We start from the raw sequence: 27,435 nt of genomic DNA, 5'->3' as shown, positions 1-27,435 counted from the left end.
GTGGATGCCTGCGCATGTGGGTATAGAAGGAAATGAGGCGGCCGATAAACTGGCAAAAGAGGCAAGAAACTTAAATCACAACACCTCAAAAACCATAACTCTAGATGATGCTAACGCCATCGCCAGACACAGACTCAGACAGAAACATATAGAAACTGATCACCAAATCTGCGAGATTAATGCAAATAGGAACATCACTAAGACCATTGCCAGACTGAGAACTCGACACATGGCAGGTATGAAAATTAGTGCGGATGGTACCAGAACTTATAAACTTTGCAGAAACTGTCCGAAAGAACAGCTTACTCCGGAACACATCTTCAGCTGTCCTGCAATTCAGGCGACTTTGCAAAGCATGGACGAATCCCCTTTTCAGGGAGAACTTTATAACGAAAAGATCGTGGACTTAGCTAAAGCAGTGATATCAGCGCATGGTTCAATTTGACTTCAAATGGACACGACACCAACCAACCAACATGAGGAATCATGACAGCATGTTACATTTTTTTTTTTTAATTTTAACTTTTTATATCATTGTGTACATAATTATTTAATTCTGATGTGAGTCCCTGGCCTTTTGATGTGACGGGACAGTTGCAACTTTACTTACATTTATTTCCATTGTATTCATCTAGTTTCAGTAAAGATTCTCACCTTCTCTCTCTAAAACTGGTCATGGAAGAACAACAACAAATAGATATTGCCTGTATTCAGGAGCCCTAAACCATGGGGTAGGATTCAGAAATATCTGAGATGTTACAGAATTACCGAAGCCTCCAAAGGCAACAAGTGCTCAAATACGGAGGATGCGGAAAGGTCAGGGAATGACCACCGCATATTCCTGGAGCAATATGGCCTTAGTTGCTAATGCTCCTAAAACCAAATAACAACAACAAGTGCTGTAATAGTCATCATAAATACCAGACTCATAGTTACAAATGTCAATTGACTCTGTACACCAATAACTGCTTGTGCCCATATAGTTTCATGGATCCTTCTATGTCATCTCGATTTACTGCACGCCAGGATAAAATATTGCCCCTGCCATCCAATACTAAACGTACTATCGGCTGGCAAAATTCTTGCATCAATGGATGCAAATTGCAGATCATCTTTATGGCATAGCAACACATCTGACAGAGTAGGAACAAATAACAGGCAGAATACGGAATACTTCATAGCCACAACCTCTTTTACAGTTCTGAACCAGCCACACAATCTGCCAGTATACAGTAGTACATACTGTATGTACTAGTGTATGCTGGCAGACCCCCCCACCTGTGTATGAAATAACTCATTATAATATCAAAAATCAGACTGGAACAAATATATAGACACATTATTTAGACACAAACAATCATCTCCACCCAATGAACAGGTGAAAACACTAACAGACATTATCATCGAAGCTGCTTATGCCTCTATAAGGAAGAAAGAGCCCAGACCCAGTCGGTTCCCTAGTGGTGTCCTGAGCTGGAAAATCTCTGGCAAAGAGTTAACCAGGCCAGGAAACAATTTCAGAGATGCAGATCAAATTGGCACCCAGCAGAAGTCAACTTTCAAAGAGAGACATTCAAAATTTTAGAAACTAATATACCAACATTATTAGGCAGTAAAAGAAAGAGGCTTGGCAACCACTTGTTGGTGCCAGTGGTAAGGCCAACCTTGGGTTGTGGTATACATTTTTACTAAAAAGCTGCCAAAATGAGACGTAGTCAACACTAACACTATAGTTCGCCAGACTATGCATACCTGGGAGGAAACAGTCAGCAGCATATTACATGTAATGTTTCCAGCTGACAACAAACCTCTAAATGCAATATAAATAAACATCTGTATATCTGAAAATAATGACTATCAAAATACCGACACAAAGCCACCATTCACTCTGAGTGAATGGTGGCTTTGTGGCTGAGTGCATTTAAACTGCAGTTTAAATGGAACTAAGAACAATAATTGCATAGAAATGACCACAATGGAATAGAGAACTGGCTAAAAATTTCTCAGATCGCTTACAGGAAGTACATCACCTGCTTGCAACAGGTGTTGTACATTTACCACTATGTGAAACAAGCAAATATCAGGTTAATTTTAAAAACCCAGAAAAATCAACAATACATTCAAACCTATAAACAATGCATCCAAACCAACAATACTACCTTGTCTTCGGCAAAGTGATGGAAAGGATGATGCTACTCTGCCTGGACACTCATTACCTGAGCACAGGCTTACAATCCCAAAAACAGTTTAGTTTCAATCCATCAATTATATAATGAACATTCCAGTACTGCAGGAAGCCTACTGCTTGAAATATGCATCAATTTTGCTGGTGCATTTGACACATTATGGTGGCACAGCATACTTCACTGACTTTGCCGTGCTGGAATATTTTAGAACGTACAGATGTGTACAAGGATACCTCAGTGACAGGCAAGTTTCAGTTAAGACAAAATACTAATGAATAACCAGAAAATAACAAAAGGATGCCCCGAAGGTTCAGTGCTGGATCCCTGCTTACGGAACACCTGGTGCTGGATGAGTTTGTGGGAATGGATACTGCCCCAGTTGACAAGGTTGCCTTTGATAGAAAAACAAGAATTACCTTGTTCTTCTGGTTAAGGCAAACATTAGAGCTGATCTGGAACAATATGCATTAAATATCCTATGCAAATGGAATGGGCAAATACCCATTTTTTTTTTTAATGAAAACCCCAAACACGAAAGGTATCAAAACCTATAGTACTTAGTACCGTGCATGGGTTGAAGAAGTATGGGGGGGGGGTTCCGGAAACTTTGCTCTTAAAGACTATACTACTACTACAAACATTTAACACAAAAACCAAATCAATACTGCTTAAAGGTAAACTAAATGATTGCTACAAATAAAAATCTCAAGGAAAACAATAGCATTAGTATTGGAATTAAAGTACTTGGGATAATGTTGACCAGAAAAGTGCAGAATTTTAAAATTAACAAAAATAACTCTAGCATGATCACAAGGATTAGCCATGCCACAGATTTAGCAGACTTGCACATATTTATAAGGTAACTTTCTTCCCAGTGGTGCAGGCATCTGGTTTAAAAGCAACTCTAACCAGGAACAAGGCTAAATTAGACACAATGTACTGGATCACAAGGGCTTGTTGTACTGCACACCCAACTGCTTTCAGGTGCTAGTTGGCATGCCCCTTCTGGGTTTAGAAGTAATAAGAAGAGGCCTTAATTACATGCTTAAAAACAAATACCAACAGGCTTCTTCAAAATAACTCTAAACTTAAGAGTTTAACTTAAAGAAAGAGAGAAATTACGAATTAAAAATGTCTATAATAAACCACTCTTATACCATGTGAAGTTACTAATATATTTATTTAAACTAATATCCAATGGGTATTAATTTCAGGTATCTTGCCGATAACCATCATCAGACCGTGCTGTCTGCTGAACAAATCCTCTTTTTGGGTTCACAGACCTGAAGAGAATGCTTCAGGTCTGTGAACCTGAAATGTTACCCAATGGATATTATTTTACGCTAAGGCTTAAATAAAATACAGGGCGATTCTAAATTATTGTCGGGGTTTCCATGGTCTATAATTTTCAAACCAGAAACAACAAAAAAAAACTGCTTACAGAATATGAAAGTGTAACTCAAAAAGTTTTATTACCTATAGAATCAATACTGCAGAATGCTATACAACTTCAACATGCACAACACAACATGCTGACACAAGTAATTATAGACCTGTGAGTTTAACTTCTGTTCCAGGAAAATTAATGGAAGCACTGGTTAAAGAAGCACTGCAGGATCATTTTAACAAGAACACAACATTCAACATCCACAACATGCAGAAAAACAGCAAGGAGTTCTTTACTTATGTAAACTCTAGAAGGAAGGAGATGAATCAGATTGGTCCACTTCATATATCGATGGTCCAACTGTTGATGATCTTGCTCAGATAGCTAACAAACTAAATGAATATTTTGCATCGACATTCACACATGAGAAGTTATTCAGTGAGGGGAATGCCAGAGGTGTATTCAACTCTGGCAGTAAGCTAGATAATCTTGTAATAACTGAGAGTAAAGTGGAGGAGAAATTGTTGAAGATAAATACAAGAAAGGCACCTGGGGTGGATGGGATCTATCCAGTTATATTAAAGGAGGCAGCAAAGGAAGTAAGCAATCCATTAGCCATAATTATGAGAGCTTCCTTGGACTCAGGGGAGGTACCCACAGACTGGAGATGTGCAAATGTAACCCCAATTCACAAAGGAGGATCAAAGGCTGACACAAGTAATTATAGACCTGTGAGTTTAACTTCTGTTCTAGGAAAATTAATGGAAGCACTGGTTAAAGAAGCACTACAGGATCATCTTGCAAAGAATTCAGTTATAGCTCAGATACAGCATGGTTTTGTTAAGGGAAGGTCTTGCCTGACCAATTTGATTGGATACTATGATGTAGTCACAAAAGAATTGGATGCAGGGAATAACTTTGATATTTGATATTTGGATCTCAGAAAGGCTTTTGATACTGTTGCACACGGAAGACTGCTGCACAAATTGCAGCAGTGTGGCATTGGTGGCAAATTGTTGCTATGGATAAAGGGATGGTTGAGTGGCAGAAGACAGAGAGTGGTAATTAATGGACACTGCTCATCGTGGACTAATGTTATCAGTGGAGTCACTCAGGGTTCAGTGTTGAGTCCATTGTTGTTTTCTGTATTTATAAATAATATTGATGATCGTATAACAAGCTTAATGTCCAAGTTTGCAGACGATACAAAGGTTGGCAGGGTTGTTAAGGATGCTACTGATGCTTTGCTGCTGCAACAGGATCTGGAAAGGTTGAGCAGATGGGCTGAGAGGTGGCAAATGAAGTTTAACATTGACAAATGTAAAGTACTACATATGGGAAACAGCAACCCCAGAGCAGCGTATCAACTCTGTGGTACTACACTGACAGAGGTAGAGAATGAAAAGGCCCTGGGGGTAATTGTGCAGACAGATATGGAGTTCTCTGAGCAGTGCAGACGGGCTGCAAGAGTAGCTCATGGTGTATTATCAGTGATATACAGGAATTTTTCTAGCAGGGATAAGGAGGTGATTATTCCCTTGTATAAGGCAATGGTCAGGCCGCACCTTGAGTACTGTATACAGGTCTGGAGGCCTCATTTCAAGAAGGATGTAGAGCTGCTGGAACGAGTACAGAGAAGGGCAACAAGGCTAGTGAACGGAACAAAGGGTTGCTCTTACGAAGAAAGGCTTAAGTTTTGCAAATTAGTGTCTGGAGACTAAGCACCGGAGAGGTGATCTGATAGAGGTGTACAAAGCCTTGAATGGGTTGAGCATGCTCAATGCTGACGGGATACTGCCTCTTGCTCCGAATAATCACCTGAGTAGGCATAAATTCAAATTGAGGAAAGAAAGATGTAGGATAGATGTGTGGAAATTTGCCTTTAGCCAACGGGTAGTTGGATGGTGGAACAGACTTCCATCCCTTGTTGTGGAAGTTGATAGCCTAAATAAATTTAAGGCTCAGTTGGACAGGTATTTCGAACGAACGGAGGGGTGAAGTGGAAGGGATTTTTTTTTTTTTTGGCTGATGCTGCATAAGCTTGCTTTCTTGCATCATATGCCTCTACTAATGCTAATGCTAACACGTAAGATGTCCAAGTGATATTCAATTTCCCTCCAAGTGTTCTCCAACATTTGTGGTGTAACTGTTTCGATCGCAGCAACAATTCTGAGCTTCAGTTCATCGAGGGAGGTCACAGAGGTCTTGTACACAATTTCTTTCCCGTATCCTCACAGTAAAATCAAGCAGCGTAAGATTGGGTGAGCACGGAGGCCACGGAATTGGTCCACCATGCCCAACCCAGGAAAATGCATGTCAAAAAATTCTTGGACAATAAGAGCCCCATGTGGCAGTGCACCATCTTGCTGGAACACCACATTTGGCTGATGATTTTCCAACTGGGGTAACAGATACAGCTGTAGCATGTCCAGATAGGTCACTGCTGTCACTGTTTTTTCCGCCCCAAAAAAAAAAGGGTTCTAAAATTTCCGAACATGTCAAAGCACACCAGAATGGCGTGAGAGTTTTCTGATCCCCATATTCTACAGTTATGGAGATTTATCCTCCTCGATATGTAAAACGTTGCTTCATCATTAAATCTCTGTCTCCGAAGTTAATTTTCGTCAGCTTCGACTTTTGAAAAAATGGAAGCAGTGTGGTTTATTGTTCGGCTTTAAAGCCTTTGCAGTTTGTAGGCATGGAGGTGAAGGTGGTTATGAACAACCCTCCAAACAGTCATTTTTAGTATACCTAACTGCAAAGGAGCTTGTCTAGTCGATTTCTGTGGGCTTTGAGAAAACGCTTTGTGGATTCGATCGACAGCTTCCTGCAAAGTGCTCAGTCTTCAAGCTCCTTTTCAGTGCAGAACACTACCAGTCTGTTGAAAATGCTTTAACCAATGTCTTATAGAATTATCTGAAGATGTATCTTTTCCATACTGGGTTCTGTAACAATGTTGCATTGTGATAACGGACTTTGTTTCGAAAAACAGAAGTACGCACATTGCCTTCTCTTGACCAGTTGCCATTTTGAAGTAATGCAATCAATATCTCCCATACATCAATGCGGCGAGTACAGCATTGCCTAATAAAACTTTTTGAGTTACACTTTCATATTCTGTAAGCAGTTCTATTTTGTTGTTTCCGGTTTGAAAATTATAGGCCACAGAATCCCCAACAATAATTTAGAATCACCCTGTATATTAGTAACTCCACATGGTATAAGAGTGGTTTATGATATATATTAATAATTCGTAATGAATAACAACCATGTAACATCCTTCCCAAACTATATTAGAAAGAGAGAAAGAAAATACTGGATACTCTCTATCAACTATGACAGATCAGATAGGATAAAACTACAATAGGGGAAGTCACTAGGAGGCTCCTTCCTCAGGTAACCCTAGTTTCCTCTAAACCACCTCACTGATCTCTACGCAGCCTTTTTATCTAAAGGGCATGGTTCCCTGAATGCAAAACTATGTCAACTACAACTCACCCAGGATCCTAACGTACTTGTGGAGCAGATGAGGATTTGGCACAAATTTCATATGACTGTCCTAACTACTTTCCATACAGATGTATAATAATGTTAAAGATAGGACTAATAAAAATAAAGATAGGACATTGCTCAAAAAGTCTTTAACTCAAGGAGAAATAGCCAAGTAATGACCACTAAGACTGTGTTCCCCCTCCCTTGCTCTTACTTACCTTTTTAGACAATCACCACTACCTGATGATTCCAAATATAAACAAACCTAAATAAGACAGGCCTGCCAGAATAGTTTAATGTGTACGATGTATACATGTTTTAGGTACATCAGTATATGTTTGCTCTGGCTACGTTCTAGTGAATTTGGTTATATAGGTTTGTATTTATAAATAATGGATGCCAGTTAGTATATACAGAAAGTATATGCAAGGCTGGAGCTCTCAAATCACTCCAGCAATATAGATATGAGTGAGATCTTTGTTTCCAGTCTTCAGGTATAGGTGTTTTCACTAGTAAAAATGTATAATCCTCCTCCAAATTATTGTGTCCCTATACCTCAATGTAGCAGAATGCATATCTCCATGTACGTTGAAGCATATATGCATAAATATTTATGTGAATAAATGTGTCTTGATGCGCTTATATATGCTGTCCATTAGAGTGTATATATGTACATTAGTGTTTACATGTGTATGTGAATATGAGGATATAACTGTTCATAAGTGTGTGTGTGTGTGTGTGTGTGTGTGTGTGTGTGTGTGTGTGTGTGTGTGTGTGTGTGTGTGTGTGTGTGTGTGTGTGCGTGTGCGTGTGTGTGTGTGTGCGTGTGTGTGCGTGCGCGTGTGTGTGCGTGCGCGTGTAAGTTAATGTGTGTTTACAAGTATAAAAGTGTATGAGTATCTGTATGTGTAAATGGATCTGTGAACATATACGCATAATACATGATTGTAGGTATACATGTGTATGAGTGCACATCTTTATGATCATTTGTGTGTTGTGCTGGGTGAGAAATGATTTCACTTAAACTACAACTAAAAAAAAACAAAAAAAAAGTGGAATAAATGTGTAAGCATAGGAAGTGTGTGAAAATGTCCATTAAGTGTTTAACATAGTCTAATCATCTCTTTATCCCTGCTAGAACAATTTTCGTATATCATTTACAAAACCGTGAGCTGTCCTGACAGACCGTCTACTCTTCTGAGTGAACAATTGAACAATTGACTGCACAATTAGCTCCAGCAGATTTTCATTTTCTACTGCTCTGAGTGCAGTACCACTCAGAGCAGTAGAAAATGAAATTTACAGTAGAGCATCGATAATTTGAACAAACTGGTATGTAGTTCGTCCTTCTGATTTGTTCAGATTTTCGAACTTGTTAAAATTACAGTTCTGTAGACAAAAAATAGGTTTAGTAAGTTTAGAAATAAAAACACTAAGTTGTTGTTGTTGTTGTTCTGGAGGCTTAATGGCACATAAGCTGCTAAGGCTATAATGTGCCTATTCACTTATTATATTAAAACATGAGTTTTCCCTAGATCAAAAGAAAATCTGAAATCAGAAATAATTGAAAAGCCCAGTTTGCCGGAGAAAGTCAAAAAATTCGGAAATATTTGCCTTATCACCAATGAGATTTTCAAGAGTTACTGGTTTATGAAGGTTTACCAGTGATATCAAGGATGAAGTTCTGGCTTGTTTATAATAGGGGCAGTCAATAAGAATATGTTTTACAGTCAAATTATTAGAACAATGTGAACATTGTGGTGGATCATCTCCTGTGAGTAAATGAAGGTGGGTCAGATGGGTATGTCCTATTCTTGCCCTTGAAAGGACTACTTCTTCTTGTCTCGATGTACGGATACTGGAGCGCCAAATTTTTGGATCATGTTTAAACTGAAAGAGTTTATTATTAGTCTGAGAGTGCCAGAGTGCTGTCCACTGTGATAGGCAAGCAGCATGAACGGTTAGTGCATAATCTGATGCTGGAACAGGGATATTGGTTAAATCAAAGGTAGTTGGGTTTTTTGCAGCTTTATCAGCCAGTTCATTGCCTAAAATACCGGAATGGGCTGGAATCCAGCAAAAAGTGACCAGTTGGTTGCGTTCTTTAATTTGCAGTAATAAGCTTCTGATTTCATCAAGAACAGGGTGAACTTTATCTGAGGAATTACATAATGACATGATTGAGCTGAGTGAATCAGTGTAAATAACTGATTTTAAGGAACTGTCAGAATAGAGATTTTCTAAAGCTAGTTTAATTGCATATAATTCAGCAGAAAATATACTAAATTCGGATGGAAGGGAAACTGATACAGTTGTATTCGGAAACACTGCAGCTGCTCCAACATTTGAATTAGATTTAGAGCCATCTGTATAAATTGGAGAGAAATCAGTATATCTTTGAGTGTGAACTGCATGAATTTGGTTGACATTTGATGCTTGCAAAGTATTCTTTCTCCATTGACAGAGGTAAGTGTCACAGGTTGGAAGAGGAGGAGGAGCCCATGGTGGCTGAGTATAAGTTGCCATCTGCTTTACGGAATGGATGGAAATATTCCAGATTTGCACCAATTCAAGAAGACGAAGACCAGCTGGCTTTACTATACTAGGTTTGTTTCTGTATAGGATTTCTAACGGTGGGTTGAAAAGGTATGACTGAACGGGATGAGAGGCACAACTTTGTATCTTGACAGCATATTTGAGTAACAGTGTTTTCCTGCGTAAAATTAGTGGGGGCTTGTGAGCATCGATGTAGAGACTATGTGCTGGCGACGTTCTGTATGCACCAATTGCAATTTTCAAAGCACTGTGCTGAATTGGATCAAGCCAGCGTAATGCACTCTTTCTGGCAGAATCACGGATTGGAGCACCATAATCGAGACGGGATCTGATTAATGCCCTGTATAAACGAAGAAGCAAGGTACGATCTGCACCCCATGTTTGGGCAGATAAAGCTCTAAGTATGTTTAACTTTTTTAGACATGAAGTCCGTACATTTTTAATATGATCTAGGAAATTTAACTTGTTGTCAAGGATTAATCCAAGAAATCTGATGTTGCTGGTGACCGGGACAGGGATGTTAGAAATTTGAAGTTCAGGATCTGGATGAAGTTTGCGTTGTCTACAGAAGTGGATGGCAACTGTTTTCTGCTGCGAGAGCCGATAGCCGTTCAGGCTCGCCCATTGTTGGATTTTATTAAGTGATATCTGAAGCTGTCTTTCAATAGACCTCATGTTTTGAGAATGACAGGAGATGGAAAGGTCATCTGCATAAAGGTAAGTCTCAACTGTATTTGGAAGCTGCTTAGTGATAGAATCTATTCTCAGAGCAAAAAGAGTGGCACTCAATACTGATCCCTGTGGAACACTTTCTTCCTGGATGAAAGTTGTGGAAAGGGCATGTTGGTATCGAACTTGAAATGATCTGGTATGTAAGAAGTTCTGAACAAATATAGGAAGGTTGCCTCTTAGTCCGAGAAGGTAAAGATCACTAAGTATACCATACCGCCAGGTGGTATCAAAAGCCTTCTCTATATCTATTGAAACCATTACTAGATGTTCATGTTTGACAAAAGCATTACGGATGGCAAATTCAGCCTTGACCATAAGGTCTAAGCACGACCTGTTTTGACGAAAGCCATATTGACTATGGCTCATTAGCTGTTCTGACTCAATGATCCAGACGAGTCTTCTGTGGATAATTTTCTGAAGAATTTTGCTGAGGCAGCTTGAGAGAGATATGGGTCTATAGCTATTGGGGTTGGATGGATCTTTTCCAGGTTTCAGGAATGCCAAAACTGTAGAGTGATGCCAAGAAGCTGGAAAAACATTTTCTAAAAATATGCGATTGTAAAAGACCAGGAGGCAGTGCAAAGCTTTGTCATCAAGATGTTGTAGCATGACATAATAAATCCCATCTGGCCCGGCAGCACCATTGCGGGCAGTTTTAATGACATGTAAAAGTTCAGAATATTGCAGAGGTTTGTTATATGGGAGAAGACGGGCAGTTTGAAAATGAATAGCATGCTTTTCTTCAGTGTTTTTAATTCTTTGGAATGAGGTAGGATAGGCTGTTGCTGCTGAAATTTCGGCAAAAGTATTGCCCAAAGCATTAGCTATATCTACTGGATTAGAGAGATCTTTCCCATTCCAAGAGAGGATTGGAGAAGGTATGGTAGGAAACTTACCAGACAGCTGTCTAAATTTTTTCCATATTATTTTGGAATCAGTATTTCTGTGAAAACTAGAGGCAAAACGGATCCAGGATTCTTTCTTTGCTTGCTTTTGTATGAAGCGTGCTTTTGCCCTTAATTTCTTATAGTTAATGAGATTGACTGTGCTCGGACATTGCCGAAACAAATTCCAAGCTTTATTTTTTGCTCTCTTTGCTGTGGTGCATTTGTCATTCCACCAGTAATTATGATGCTTTCGGCCCGGGGGATTTGATAGTGGTATTGTATTTTTAGCCACATTTAGAAGATGCGACGTGATGTAATCTGTGGCATCATCAATATGTTGGAGGCGGATTTTTTCCTCATCAAGGTCGATTGATGATTGAAATTTTGCCCAGTCTGCTCAGACAAATTTCCACTTTCTGCAGGGTTGAATTGAATGAGGAGTGTTTGCTTTCAGAAAGTTGCATACTATTGCAAAGTGGTCACTGCCCATGGGATCATTTATTACATTCCACTCTATGGTTGGGACTAGTACTGGTGAACAAATTGTGAGATCTATTGCTGATGTGTCCTGCTGGGAGCTGTGCGTGTGTCGGTGCACCAGTATTGAGTATACTGCGCTTTCAATTAGTCGGCCACGTCTATCCAATTTGGGAGAACCCCATAATGGGTGGTGCCCGTTAAAGTCCCCTAATATACAGAGAGGTGGAGGTATCTGTATAAAGAGGTCTTCAAGATCTTTTAAAGAGTAAGTACGGTTTGGTGGTAGGTAGACTGAGATAAGTGTTATTGCACTATGGAGAGTTATGCGAACAGCAACAGCTTCTATTTCAGTTTGGATTGGGATATGTCTAGTTGGGATCTTCGAGTTTACTAGGATTGCTACACCACCATGGGCAGCATTAGTGGTATTTCGATCTCTTCGATAAAGGCAATAGTTCTTTATCGAAGGAGAAATTTGTGAGGTCAGGTAAGTTTCCTGTAGACAGAAGGCAATTGGAGAATATCGGTTAATTAAGAATTGAATATCGTCAGTGTTGCAACGAAAACCTCTGCAATTCCATTGTAAGATACTGTGGTTCATTTAGGTTTAGTTGAGGATGTTTCATCAGACTGTTTTTTGTTTGAGCACTTTTTCCGGTCTTTTTTTGGGAAGCTGGGGCGCCCAGTATCCATAGTGTCATTTGCATGAAGTTCTAGAATTATTTGGGTTCTTCATGATCTGAGTGTACATCTACTTCCATACTATTGGTGGATGATTCAGGTTTCTTGTTGTCTTTGGTAGTATTTAATTTTTCTTTATCATGCGAGACTGTCCGATTATCAGTTGGGATGCTGATTGGAGTGTTGGTCGACTCACTGGTTTTAGTTTGATGTGTGTCTTTTCCTGAATTAGATAATGTATTTTTAACCCAATTAGCCATAGATGTGCTGGGGGGTATTGATCCATATGTTTGTACTGCTGTTGAAATAAAACTTCGAGTGTGAGATGCATATGAACGACTGGGCATGGTCAACATAACCTGTCTGCGTGCCTCAGGGTATGTGACTTTGTGTTCAATTTTATATTTTTGAATTTTCTTCCCTGTTTTCCACATTTCACAGGATTTTGAAAATGCTGGGTGACTTTCTTTGCAGCTGGGGCAAATGGGACTTGATGCTGAACAGTCTGCTTGTGTATGTTCCTTGGAACCACAAATAGGACAAATAGCTTCTCCTCTGCATGCTTGTTGGGAATGTCCATATTTTTGGCATTTAAAACAACGAATGGGATTAGGAATATAAGCCCGAATTCGGCAGTTTAAATAGCCAGCTTTTACTGAGGATGGCAAATCTGGGGTACTGAAGGTTAAAATGATTGACCTAGTTGGGACGAGATTTCCATCTTTTTTAGTCATTATGTGTTTGGCGTTGGTTACTTTTTGATTACTCAGTTCTTGAACTAATTCCTCTTCTGATATTGTCAGTAGGTCCCATTCAGTTATAACGCCTTTCGAGGAATTTAAGGTGTTGTGTGGAGTAATAGATACTGGCAGGCCACCGAATGTCGTTGTTTTGAGCAGCCACTCGGAATGTTTGGAGTTGGCTGTTTCAATTAATAGGTCTCCGGATTGCAGTCGTTTAACCATTTTTGGCGTTCCAGCAATCGATTCCAGAAATCTTTGGATGACAAATGGTGATAATTTGCCGACAGGTTGGTTGGAGAGAGAGTGTATCACCAGAAAGTTTGGCATTTCATTGCACTGAACTTCTCTTCGGAGCCTTTTTGGTTGGTTAACGTCTTCATCATTTGGTTTGTCTAGCCTTGAGTTTGAAGGCTCTAGAGGTGGATATTCATTTTTATCCATCGTTGCTCCTTTTAGCCCTGGGGGATAACTTTTCCCCCAGATTACCGGCCCCGCCACGGGGAGGCAGGAGCAGTGCCGCTCGGAGGCCAAGCGGTTGAAGTGTTAGTTGGTTAATAGAACAAGAAATATAGGAAAAAGAAAGGTGTGTTTCCTTTCTGTGTTCTAACTTGTGGTTTTCAAGTATAGAACTAGTTATAAAAGAAAGGCTTTTGGTAGAAACGTAGGAACTTAAGAGGAAATAACTTCAATCACTTTAGAAGAGCGCTCTATATATCACCAGAATATCGCTTGGCCTCGAAATACGCTTGGCACCCGGGGCCACACTAAGTTGTACTTATGTATTTTTATTCATAGGTAACAAAACAAACGAAACTTTCAGCCACAATAACACACGCATAGGCCTTTAATGAAAATAATTACCTATTTTTTGCAGCACCATTCTCAAACTTCGTTTCTCTGTTGCCAGATCTCTCACTCTTTTCAGCAAGAGTAGTTAGTTGAGTTGGACAGTATTTAGTTTGTTGTTCATACCCAACCCCAATGGGTGGCACAGTTGGTAGAATCACTGTCCCTCCACACTCTGGGTGTAAAAGAACTGAGTTCAAGTCCTGTCAATGACAGGAGGAATTTTTATGGGCCTTTTTCACAATGTGGCTGAGTTAATCGGTCTCAAGTGAAGGTAGCATGATTTTTCTCCTAGAAACTTGGGTTTTTCATCCAGCAAACATAAAATTGACAACATAATACACAATTTACAGACAGTATACACAAAGCAATATGGCCTTAGTTGCTGCTGCTCCCAGAACCTAACTACAACAACATCTTTGGGGAATGGGTCATTAGCTGTTCTTACAGTTTTTCCTTTTTTTTTTTTTTTTTTTTTGCACCATCATCTGAATAAAGTTTCAATGCAAACTTTAAAATTTTTTCCTTGTTGTTGTTTAAAACTTCTGTTATGGCTGACTTCCAAACCTCGTAAAATCTTGCTAACGCCCATTGAGATTTTAAACAGACCTTTGAAAGTCTGTTTAAAATCTTAATCTTCGATTAACTGTTAAAAATTTCTGCTTCCTTTTAAAAGAAGACTTCATTATGGTAAAATAAAACTCTGTCAATGTTCAGAACCTCTTCATTCCTATATCTAAACTTCGTAAACATTTTACTCTTTATCTCCCATGCACGTATTGTGTTAGTTGCAATTTCTGCATGCCATGTTCTTTGTTATTGATTGACGCTCATCTTTTTTTAGTGTTTTAGATTTTTCAACCAAAAAAAAAATTAGATCACACAGGGGAAAAAAAAAAAAAATCAGACAGTGAACAAAAATATCAGATTATAAATTCATATGTTTAGTTAGTACTGTACATATATTAATTATGTACGCAAGCATATACAGCAGGCCCCCGTTATAACGCGGTTCGCTTTACGCTGATTCGCTATAACGCTGTTCTTATATTATAACCCGTATCTGACTATAACGCTGTCACAGATCACTATAACGCTCTTTTACAGATTACATTTTTGACATATTTAACGAAATCGTTTCATTTGATGGAGTCGATAACTTGAAAATGAATAGCAAAACAGCATTACCCACACCGTTTCCCACACCGACTTGAGCAATTTTAACACGCTCAGTGAAATTTTCTCTCACGCTAATTTAAGTACAGTCACTTGTTACGTAGTTCCGAGATCAACATTTTAAAAAATGATCAAATATATTGCTTGTAATATTTGCGTTACATGCATTTATCCGAAGTCTAGTTAGTCATCACTCAGTACAGTATTAGACATCGTGCGTAACGGACAGTTTACTTGAACATTGTATCATAATTAATTCAACCAACGCAGTTATATTTTCGAAGAGCTAATAATGACCGACAGGAATGAAAATGCAACAACGTCTGGGCGCAGTACGAAGACTATATGTGTAAGAAAAAGACTGAATTTGAAAATTAAATTAGACGTTTTGAAGCGAATCGATTCCGGTCAACGACAAGCGGATGTGTGCCATAATTTAGGACTTGCAAATTTAACTGTAAGAACAATTATGAAAAAATAAAGAATTAATTTTAGCAGCGGGAAAGATAGCTGTTCCACTGCAAGCAACTAGGACTAGACCGTCTATTAGGATTGAAATGGAAAGACAAATTTTTTTGAAGATAATATTCCAATGCAGAATTCAGTTAAGTTAAATATTAAAAAGAGAGAGAGAGAGAGAGAGAGAGAGAGAGAGAGAGAGAGAGAGAGAGAGAGAGAGAGAGAGAGAGAGAAAGAGATTAGCCAATACGATGATCTGAAGAAAACTCGCCTAAAAAAAAAAATGTGGAACCATTTAAAACTGGTAGAATAGATTTAAAATCCCGGGAGAAGCCGCTAGTGCAGATTAAGGAGCCGAAACTTTCAAAAAAGAACTTGTTAAAATTATTGAAGAGGGGTATTATGTGTTATACATCTCAACAAGTTTTTAACATAGATGAAGCAGGACTTTTGTGGAAACGAATGCCTAAAAGAAGTTTCATATTGAAAGAACAAAAAACATGCCAAGTTTCAAAGCGGCGAAGGATCGGTTGACTTTATTGTTGGGTGGTAACGCTGCGGGCCATTTAATATTAATACCCCTTTTAGTTTATTTGGAAGAGGGCCAAAGTTCAACTCAAAATCCACACATTTTTCATGATTAAATTCATCCATTAAATTAAATCAATTAAATTCATTATTTTAATTGAATTTTGTTTACTTTTGAGACGCAAGTAGTTACCACATAATTATACGTATGTAATGCAGAATATTTTATATGTGCATCTTTTCATTACCATTTATTATTGATTAGGAAATATCCTATGGCACCGACCGCAGCTCACAAATACATATGTTACCTTATGGGAAAGCGGCGCTCGCTTAGCACGGATTCACTTAGCGCTCTGTTTTTCCGGAACGAATGATCAGCGTTAAGTGGGGGTCACCTGTACTGTATTTGTTTTTAGTTTGCTAACCTGTTGGCAATATTTTTCCTATTTTCACGTATCATTTAATTTTGTTAATTGGTAAGGTAAAACAAAAGTATAAATTTATGCTTTATATCTTCATTTTTATAGCCTGTGGATAATATTCCTCCGATTTTCACTTTTACTATTGCCACTTAATAGAATCAAAATTCAATTCACAAACATGATCACAATAACCGGCGCTTACTGCAATTATTTTATGGCACAAGCAAAAATAAATAAATAAATGAATGCTGGCTCAATCGGATTACTGATGTTCAGATTTTCAACGCTCTACTGTATCAATGTTAAGCTTCAATGGGCAATTCTCAGCAGATCAAGGGGCTCTTATCTAGAATTAACCATCATCACTAGAATTAACCATCCTGCTAACCTTTTATCATCACCTGTAAACTTACATATTAAGTCTGATAAAACTTTTCTCGATGACATTAATAAATAATGAAAATAAGCAGCCTAGCATTGAATTCTGAGGGGCTCCATTAACATCATTAGTTCAAAACAAATAGTGTCCATTTATAATCAGCCTTCATCCATGGTAGTAACGTGTCCATAACATCACAATGCTCTAATCTGTAAAGCAGTCTTTTATGTGCCGCAGTATCAAAATCTTTCCTTCTAAGCATATGATATCAAAATTGCTCTCTGCATCCAGTTATTTCATAACTGGATCATATTATTCATTCAAATTCGTAACACAAGATTTCGCCTTAACAAAGGCCATGTAGTGAATGAAGTATAATTGCACTCCTATTAAAATGGTCCTGAATTGCTTCTTTAAACAATGACTCCATTATTTTCACTAGAAAAGGATTGAAACTAACAGGTCTGTAATTATATGAGTACTGTCTGATCCACCTTTTGTGAATTGAGGATACATTTGCACTTCTCCAGTCTGTGGGGACCTCCCCAATCTCATAATTATGGCTAAGGGTTTGATTAACTCTTTTGCTGCTCCCTTAATATAAATGGATAGACCCTATCCACCTCCGGTGCCATTCTTATTTTTAACTAAAATAATTTCTCTTCCACTTTCCTCTCACATATTACAGAATCATTTAGTTCCTTGTCAGAGTTTGATAAACTTCTGGCCTCCACTTCCCTAGAGAATTCCTCACGTGCATATGTAGATGCAAAATACACATTCAGTTAATCAGCAACCTGAGCAAGATTACCAACAGTTGAACCATCAATGTCAAGTGGACCAATCTGATTCATCCCCTTCCTTCTAGTTTACATAAGTAAAGAATTCTTTGCTATTTTTCTCTGCATCCTTTGCAAAAGATTTCTCGTAATCTGCCTTGCTTGCCTAACCTCCACTGTAACTTGATTACAGACTAGCTTATATCTACCACTGCCTCCTGTGTCACCTGATGTTATATGCATCCCTGGCATTTTTCTTCTCTACCATTAGTTCATCTGACATCAACTGAAATCTAATCATTGAACAGTATTTCTTAGTTGGAAAGAAAACACTAGTATCTTCAAGATTAATTCCTTGAATGCTTCACATTTAGAATTTGCTGTTGATAACATGATCAGCTGAGTTCATTGTACAGAATTTAAAAACTGTCTGAGATAAATTTGGCCACCTTTACTAAAGCAAAAACCCTGACTTTACCACTGATTAGTCTGACATCAATAAACTGTGATTGCTGCAACCTAGTGGTTCCTTTATCTGCAGATTCTTAATGCATGACTAATCACAGCTGATGATCAGAACAAGAGTATTGCTCACTCTGGTTACATCTCGAATTGGCTGCTGTAGTAAACAATCAATCAATAAATCCACAAAGGCTTGCTAGTTAAGCAAGGACAAGTTAAAATTCCCCATTATAAGACATTCTGATTTACTGGCCCGCTACGTATACATGTTCATTATACTCATCAGAGTCATTAGGCCAGTAACAAAATCTTGCATTCACTCTTGCTTTCCCAGTGTTTATATCGCACCATACTGATTCAACATTGCATTGGCTAAAAATGTCAACTGGATGCACTACCTTAGATTCTGTGTTTCTTAACTAACAGCATAAAACCCCCCTCCCTTCCTATCCTGTCTGTCCTTTCTGAACACACTCCCCATATTCAAATTCTGCATCCCATATATTTGTGTGCCAGCACATCTCTGATATCCCAACAAAGTCGGCATTTGAAGTCTTGATCAGCACTTCAAATTCATCAAATATATTTACTATACTCCTAGCATTGGTTTCATAGCAAGAATACATGCACAGCAGTATATTTACTTGTTCCACAATGACTCCCAGCAGTCCTGGAAATCCCTGGCACTGCTTTCCAGTTACTGCTCATTCCAATAGCAGCAGTGCAAGAATCACTTTTGCATATGCCTGCAGCTACTTGATCTATTAATCTGTGCATTCCCCCAAGCTGGTGATTTTCCAACCCACCTAAAACTACCTCAAAAGCATCAGCATATTAGCATTAGCAGAGGCATATGATGCAAGAAAGCAAGCTTATGCAGCATCAGCCAAAAAAAAAAAACTGTACCCATTTCACAACTCCTTTCATTCCAAATACTTGTCCAGCTCAGCCTTAAATTTATTTAGGCTATAAACGTCCACAGCAAAGCATGGAATTCTGTTCCAACAATCAACTACCCACTGCCAAAATGAAAACTTCCACACATCTATCCTACATCTGTCTTTCCTCAATTTGAATTTCTGCCCTCTGAAGTGATTATTCTAAGCAAGAGAAAGAATCCCATCAGCATTGAGAATGATCAAACCATTCAAGGCTTTATACACCTCAAACAGATCACCTCACAGGTGCCTAGTCTCCAGACACCGTAATTTGCAAAAGTTAAGCCTTTCTTCATAAGAGCAACCCTTTGTTCCATTCACTAATCTTGTTTCCCTTCTCTTTACTCGTTCCAACAGCTCTACATCCTTCTTAAAATGAGGCCTCCAGATCTGTATGCAGTACTCAAGGTGTGGCCTGACCATTGCCTTATACAAGAGGATAATCACCTCTTTATCCCTGCTAGAAAAATTCCTGTATATCATTGCCAGGACACCATGGGCTACTCTTGCAGACTGTCAGCACTACTCAGAAAACTTCATATCTGCCTGCACAATTACCCCTAGGTCCTTTTCATTCTCTGCCACTGTCAGTGTGGTACCACAGCTGATACGATACTCTGGGACTACTACTTCCATTATGTAGTGCTTTACATTTGTCAAGGTTAAACTTCATTTTCCACCTCTCAGCCCATCTGCTCAAATTTTCTAGATCCTTTTGCAGCAGTGTACTGACATTAGTGTCATTAACAATCCTGCCAACCTTCGTATCATCTGCAAACTTTGATATTAAGCCAAATACACCAACACCAATATCATTTATAAATACAGAAAACAACAATGGACCAAACACTGAACCCTGAGGGGCGGACTCCACTAATAACATTAGTCCACGATGAGCAGTGTCCATTGATTACCACTCTCTATCTTCTCCCACTCAACCATTCTTTATCCATAGCAGCAATTTGCCTCCAATGTCACACTGCTCCAATTCGTGCAGCAGTCTTCCATGTGCAACAGTATCAAAGGCCTTTCAAAGATCCAAATATATGATATGAAAGTTATTCTTTGCTTCCAGTTCCTTTTTGACTAGGTCATAGTATCCAATCAAATTAGTCAGGCAAGACTTCCGTTTAACAAACCCCTGTTGTGTCCGAGCTGTAACTGTCTTGTCTAGATGATCCCGCAATGTTTCTTTAACCAGTACCACCATTAATTTCCCTGGAACAGAAGTTAAACTAACAGGTCTGGAATTACATGTGTCTCCCTTTGATCCTGCTTTGTGGGTTGTGGACACATTTGCACTTCTCCAGTCCATGGGTACCTCCCCATCATTATTGCTAAGGGTTTACTTACTTCCTTTGCTGCCTTCCTTAATATAACTGGATAGATTCCATCCACCCCCATTCCATCCACCCTTCCCTATCTCTGACATCATGCAGTATGATTGATGACTTTTGAGGTTATGATGAACGTCGTGACGAAATACAATATTCCTTACATTTCGAAGGAACAGCTCTAAAACGGTGTTTGCAAGCCGGCCGCTAGTTAGTACACGGGACCGAACCTATTAGTAACTCTCTAGGAGGCTTCAGGATCAGTTAGTGTATAATCTTGCTACCTCTATTCTGTAGAATGCTCAACAATGCAGGGAGCATTGTCGAGCATTCTCGACAATGCTCCCTGCATTGTCGAGCCCATGTTATGTCAAGGATCAGGATATATTCTTAACGTGTATGCCATATCCAAAAATTTCATTACTTCATACAGAATGTCCCACCCACTTTTTCTTACTATTTAATACACCATGAATTGCCAAACTAATAGAGCAAGCTTATCTGCGAAAAGATCTAAACCTCCCAAGCTCGTCCAAATTCATTTCATAACACTAGTTATCGGTTGATTCAAATACGGCTCATCTCAGATGCCCAAATTATTCTCTGTATGATTCCTTTCGCCTCAAAGGTGTACATGTGCATATATACGTTTTGATATTCCCTGTCAGAGACTTGGCAATTTGGAATCTCCTCTCTTTGATCTTCTCTGGCTTAAAATCTCTATACCTCACTGTGTCAAATTCATCTGTTGTCTGTACCGTTCTCCCAACTCCACTAATCACTTGGAGCTCTTTGACTTCCTCTCTTTGCAACTTGACTTTCTCCAGACCAACTTTCCTAACAGTGAGGTAATTTTCCTTGGTGATTTTAATGTTCACAACTCCAGCTGGCTTCCGTTTTCTAGTCACACTGACCCAGCAGATCGAGATGCTGAGCCTTTTGCAATTACTAATGACCTAGCATAGATTGTTCATTTACCTACAAGAATACCAGACAATCCTAATAGTACAGCCAATATGCTTGATCTTTTTCTCACAAACAACCCTTCTAAGTACACGGTCGAAGTGAGAGGTCCTTTAGGCACTTCAGATCACAACTTGGTGATTGTCTCTTCTCCAATGGAACCTTTATCTCATGGCTATTCCCAACCTCGTGTTGTTTGGCATTACAAGAATGCAAAATGGGATGCCCTGCGACACTTCCTTTCTTCTTTTCCATGGTCGGATTACTGTTTCAAAACTTCTGATGTCAACATTTGCTCAGATCATGTCAGTGAAATTATTCTTGCAGGAATGGAATCCTTTATCCCACACTCCGCTTTAAAATCTCGTCCTTTATCTAAACCTTGGTTTTCCAATAAATGCTGTCCAATAAGGCTGTCCAAGAGAAGAATGTTGCATATCGTAATTGGCTTGTTTCTAATTCTTCAGTTTCATTTTCTGCCTACACCAAAGCTCGCAACAATTGTAAAGCAGTTATTAATCAGTCCAAACTAGAGTTTGAATAAGCTAAGAGTAAAAAACTTGCTTCTTGCCCTAATGGTAGCCGAGCATCTGGTGGCCGCAACTTTTGCCCATCCCTGCTCACACCTCTGTCCAAAACAGATGGTTCTGTTGTCACTTCAGCCAAGGATAAAGCTGACCTGCTAGCATCCCATTTTTCTTTGAGCTCATGTATTAATGATCTTGGTAAAACACCTCCCACCTTTCCTAACATGCTCCATTCAATGCCTCCTGTGGTCTTCCGTCAAAAGGATATCAGAAGGATTTTGATGAATCTTGATGCTAAGAAAGCTCCAGGTCCTGATGGTATTTCTCCACTTGTTCTCAAAACCTGGGCTCCTGAACTTACTCCTATTCTTTGCCGCCTTTTTTCACTTTCTTATTCCAAAGGTGTTTTTCCTTCTGCTTGGAAATTTGCTCATATCCAGCCAGTTCCTAAAAAGGGTGACAAATCTCTCCCATCCAATTATCGTCCCACTGCAATTACTTCTACTCTTTCTAAAGTAATGGAGAAATCAATTAACTGCCAACTCTTAAACTACTTAGAAACCTTCCGTCTGATCAACGATCGCCAGTATGGATTCCATCAGTGTCGATCCACTGGTGATATTCTGGCTTATGTTACCCATTCATGGACTAATTCAATGGAAAGGTTTGGAGAAACACAAGTAGTTACCCTTGACATCTCGAATGCTTTTGATCGTGTTTGGCATAAAGGTCTTCTAAACAAGTTTCCATCGTTTGGTTTGCCAACTGTTTTTAGTAATTGTTTATCCAGTTTTCTCTCTGATCGCTCACTGAGCGTGATGGTAGATGGCTCTCCGTCTTCTAACTTCTCCACTAATGCCGGTGTCCCTCCAAGGTTCAGTTCTTTCCCCCACTCTTTTCCTCTTGTATATTAATGACCTTCTTCCATTGACTGGAAATACTATCCATAGTTTTGCCGATGATAGCACATTGCATTGCACTTTCCATTTTGAGAAACCTTGTCCTGCTCAATCAGCTTCAACTTCTCGAAAATCTGCTACCAATTCCTTAAATGCCGATCTTCAGGTAATCCTCCAGTGAGGCAAAGACAACTTAATTGATTCCAACTCTTCTAAAACTCAGTCTTGTCTTATATCTTGCAAAAAGTCTGTTCCTATGCTTATCTTTAGTGACACTCCAATTTCTAGTCAAAGTGATGTATCTCTTTTGGGGATTACCCTGACTTCTAATCTAATAAACTCGGTTTTCTCTTTCGCTCACGGCGTTACTTTTCTTCGAAACAGCTGCTCACTCTGTATAAATCGCAAATCCGCTCTGCCATGGAATATTGTTCCCACATCTGGGGTGGTGCCCCCAAAACCTCTCTCAGGCTTCTTGATTCCATTCAGAAGAGGGCAGCTAGATTAATTAATGACTCATCTCTAACAGAGTCTCTCCACTCGCTGTCTCATAGACATACTGTTTCTGCTGCATGCCTCTTCTACAGATACTCCCATGGGCACTGTTCTTCTGAAATAGCTTCTATAATTCCTGCTCTCTCTTTCAAAACAGTCCGAACACGTGCCGCCACCAGCCAACATCCATTTACTGTCCAACTTCAAACTCACAGAACCAACTTTTCATCTTCCTTGTTTATACATTCAATTGCTGTTTTCTGGAACAACCTTCCTTCATACATATTTCCTGTAAATTACAGTCTACAGAAGTTTAAGTCCAATGTCAACAAATATCTTCTTTCATCTTCTCAACCTCCAACCCAAGCACAGTACTAGGTACTATAGGTTCTAACACCTGTCGTGTTTGGGGTTTACATTAAAAAAAAAAAAAAAATGTACTGGAACTTAAGAACAAGTTTGAGCTTCTGCAGACTGCTCAGGACCAAGATATCGATCAGGAATATTACAACTTTCTGAAAGTGTTAAACCCCAAGAAACCTATAGGGAAAAAGAAATCCAAAGAAGAAAAAATTAGTCAAGAAACACTTGTCTTGATGAACCAAAGACGATAAATGAAGAGCAAGAAAAACACTGACAGGGAGAAAATTGAGTATACTGAGTTATGCAAAGCCATTAGAAAGAGACTCAGAGAGGACATAAGAAGATTTAACACAAGAAAAGTAGACAAACATTAAGGTAAAACAAAGAATTTAAATCAGCAGCCATGAGCAGTAATACAGAAAGAAAAATGATGCTCAAACTGAAGAATAGAGATGGTGTACTTATAAACAGCAAAGAAGGCCATAAAAACTGGCAAGGCTCTTCACAAAGTGCATTTGAAAAGGTGTGACGAGTAAGCAGTGGAATAATGCAATCATAGTTTTGCTGCATAAGAAAGGAGATAAATCAGAAATTGGAAATTGTAGATCAATTAACTTGTTATCCCACATCTGCAAGTTGTTCACAAGGGTCATTACTAACAGATTAGAAAGAATACTTGATGAGAATCAACCGAAAGAGCAAGCTGGCTTTAGGACAGGATTCTCAACTATGGATCACCTACACGTAATATCACAGCTAATGGAGAAAGCAAATGAATATAAAACACCATTATGCCTGGCATCTGTGGATTATGAAAGGGCATTTGACTCCATACAACATAAGGCAATGTTTTGGGCACTAGAAAGACAAGGCATAGATATCCCACATATTATGATTTTGAAGAAAATGTATGAGAATGCTACCTCCTTTATTAGACTAGACAAAGACAGTAGGAAATTTAAAATCGAGAAAGGAATTCTACAAGGAGACACAATATCTCCAAAGCTGTTTACTGCTGCCCTTGAGGAAGCTTTCAGAAGATTAGACTGGTCGCAGAAAGGAGTCAATGTGAACGGAGAGTACCTATACCATTTACTATTTGCAGAGATGACATTGTGGTCATAAGCCATGATCCCAAAGAATTAGAGGAAAATCTTAATCAGTTATGCACAGTTAGTAAGGATTTTGGACTAAAGATGAATATGGCTAAAACAAAAGTAATGATGAACAAGTATGCCACAGAAAGGAAAATAATGATTGAAGGAGCAGTACTTGAAAAGGTGGAGTCATATACTTATCTGGGACAAGTTATTAGCTGCAATAATGATAAATGGCTGGAAGTCAAGAGAAGAATAAATTTTGGATGGATAGCATTCAGGAAATATAGTCACATACTGAAGAGCAATATCCCAGTTTGTCTGAAACGTAAAATAATGAACCAATGTATACTCCCCACCATGACTTATGGAAGTGAAACTTGAGCACTCACCAAAAGAATGGAAGAGAAGCTGAGACCTACACAGCGAAGAATGGAACAAATTATATTGGGAATCAGACTGTTAGATAAGAAGAGAAACACATGGATTAGGCAGAAAACTCAAGCAAAGGACATTCTTATCAAAACTAAAGAACTAAAATGGTCTTGGGCAGGACACATAGCTCGAAGACATGATGACAGATGGACTAAAAAAATAACAGAATGTTACCCAAGAGGAGCTAGAAGAAATCCCGGAAGACAAAGGCGGAGATGGATAGATTAAATTCATTAGTTTGTGGGTAGTAAATGGATGGCCAGTGCTCAAAACAGGAGGATCTGGAAAGTTGCTGGAGAGGCCTTCATCCTGCAGTGGATTGAAAATGGCTGATGATGATGATTAACAGACAGATTTTTCTACGGTGTCCCTCAGGGGTCTGTTCTGGGGTCTCCTCATCTGGAAATTTGATCTACAAGATTGGATTGCCCGTTCCTTTGAAAGTTGTAAGGTCATCACATTTGCTGATGACCTGACTTTAATTTACACAGATAGATCGTGAGCCATTACTGAAAACAACATTAAATTGTGCTGTCAGATCTATGTCTTTAGTCTCAACTTAATAAATGAAAAACTAGTCAAAAGAGTGGAAATTTTTTCAAAAAACTTGTATGATTCAAAGACCTCAAAACTCTCTGGCTTTAAAACAAGGCAAAAGCCTTATGATGATGATGACACTGATCAGGGCATATCAAGCTTACTGTCTAAGTTTGTAGATGATACAAAGGCTGGCAGGATGGTTAAGCAATGTAGCATTGGGAACAAGTTGCTTCCATGGAGAAAAGATTGGTTGAGTGGCATAAGAATGAACGGTCACTGTTCTTCATGGAGTGACATGAGGCGTGGAATCTCTCAAGGTTCACTGTTTACCTACTTACATCAATATTAACAATACTGATGTAAGTAGGGGACAATGATCTAAGTCAATATTAACAGTATTGATGAAAGCTTATTGAATTTCATATGTATGTTTGCTGATGATGTAGTTACGTGTTCATGGCATTTAATGACAGTAACCATGATAAGGCCCATAAATTATACAGATGTGCTAAAAAAGTGGTATCGTGGTTTAGAAAGGTACTCCACTTCAGTAGCAATAATCCCGAAATTGTCACCCCATTACAAAATATGATTTACACGATCCAACCTAGAAAATCACATCTTGGCTTTTGATGCCCTTGTTTGTTTTATGACACAAGGGCATCAAAAGCCAAGGTGTGACTTTCTAGGTTGGTTCGTGTAAATCATATTTTGTTAGATTCATTATCAAATCTGATTTGCCAAATGAAATTAAACAATTTGTCTAGATTTGCAGTTACCTAAAATTGTTGAAGGCTAAGTGGATTCTGATTATTACTCTGGAAGCAAAGGAATCTGGAATTTCTGAACTGAGGGCCAAACTTGGCAATGAATACAGGGGGAGATGGGGGAAGGGGATTTTTATTAGCTAATAGATAACTTTAATTTTCACAGGTACTAATATGTAAGGCCAATTTACAGTCTGTCAAGCATTACTTCTTCTCTGAGACTTTTTCTGATACTGGAGTCCCATATTTTGGGACTGGGTTTTACTTCCTGTAATTTATCGATGGTTTGATTTTTTCATATCCAGGCCCATCAGTCTGTTAGACTGAGTGCTGAGAAAAGCAACAAGATTAATCATGGTACGAAAGTGTGCTTTTCTAAAAAAGTGTCAGCTATACAAGTTTCAGTGTCTGGGAACTAGGTAGCTGCATGGAGAAATGACTGACATGTCTAGAATTTTAAACAGATTGACTAAATGTTGATAACCCAAACACACACGGTAATATATATAAATTGTAAAAGGTAGGCTGCAGAAGAAGTATGCAGAAATTTGGTTTCAGAAGAGTGACTGATTGTAATTGAATGAGAGTAACGGACACAGACTACCCACTTCCACAAGTTTCAGTGTCTGGGAACTAGGTAGCTGCATGGAGAAATGACTGACATGTTTAAACTTTTAAACAGATTGACTAAATGTTGATAACCCAAACACACACGGTAATATATATAAATTGTAAAAGGTAGGCTGCAGAAGAAGTATGCAGAAATTTGGTTTCAGAAGAGTGACTGATTGTAATTGAATGAGAGTAACGGACACAGACTACCCACTTCCACCTGGGATTGTATCTGGGTAGTCATTATAAATTGTGTGAGTAATTTGA

At 38.8% G+C, this 27,435-nt stretch overlaps 1 protein-coding gene across 1 annotated transcript in view; it reads right to left on the bottom strand.

Moving 5' to 3' along the window:
- Positions 1-27,435, bottom strand: part of LOC150091114 (propionyl-CoA carboxylase alpha chain, mitochondrial-like) — a 1,103,107-nt gene that overhangs the window by 793,254 nt on the left and 282,418 nt on the right. The gene's annotated exons all lie outside the window — the stretch shown is intronic.

The sequence above is a fragment of the Mastigoproctus giganteus genome, chromosome 1 (genome assembly GCF_048544385.1).
Source record: "Mastigoproctus giganteus isolate SK-2022 chromosome 1, ASM4854438v1, whole genome shotgun sequence".
In the NCBI taxonomy this organism is placed as follows: Eukaryota; Metazoa; Arthropoda; class Arachnida; order Uropygi; family Thelyphonidae; genus Mastigoproctus; species Mastigoproctus giganteus.
Note: the sequence above shows the minus strand (reverse complement) of the source record. Positions and strands in the feature narration are given on the sequence as shown.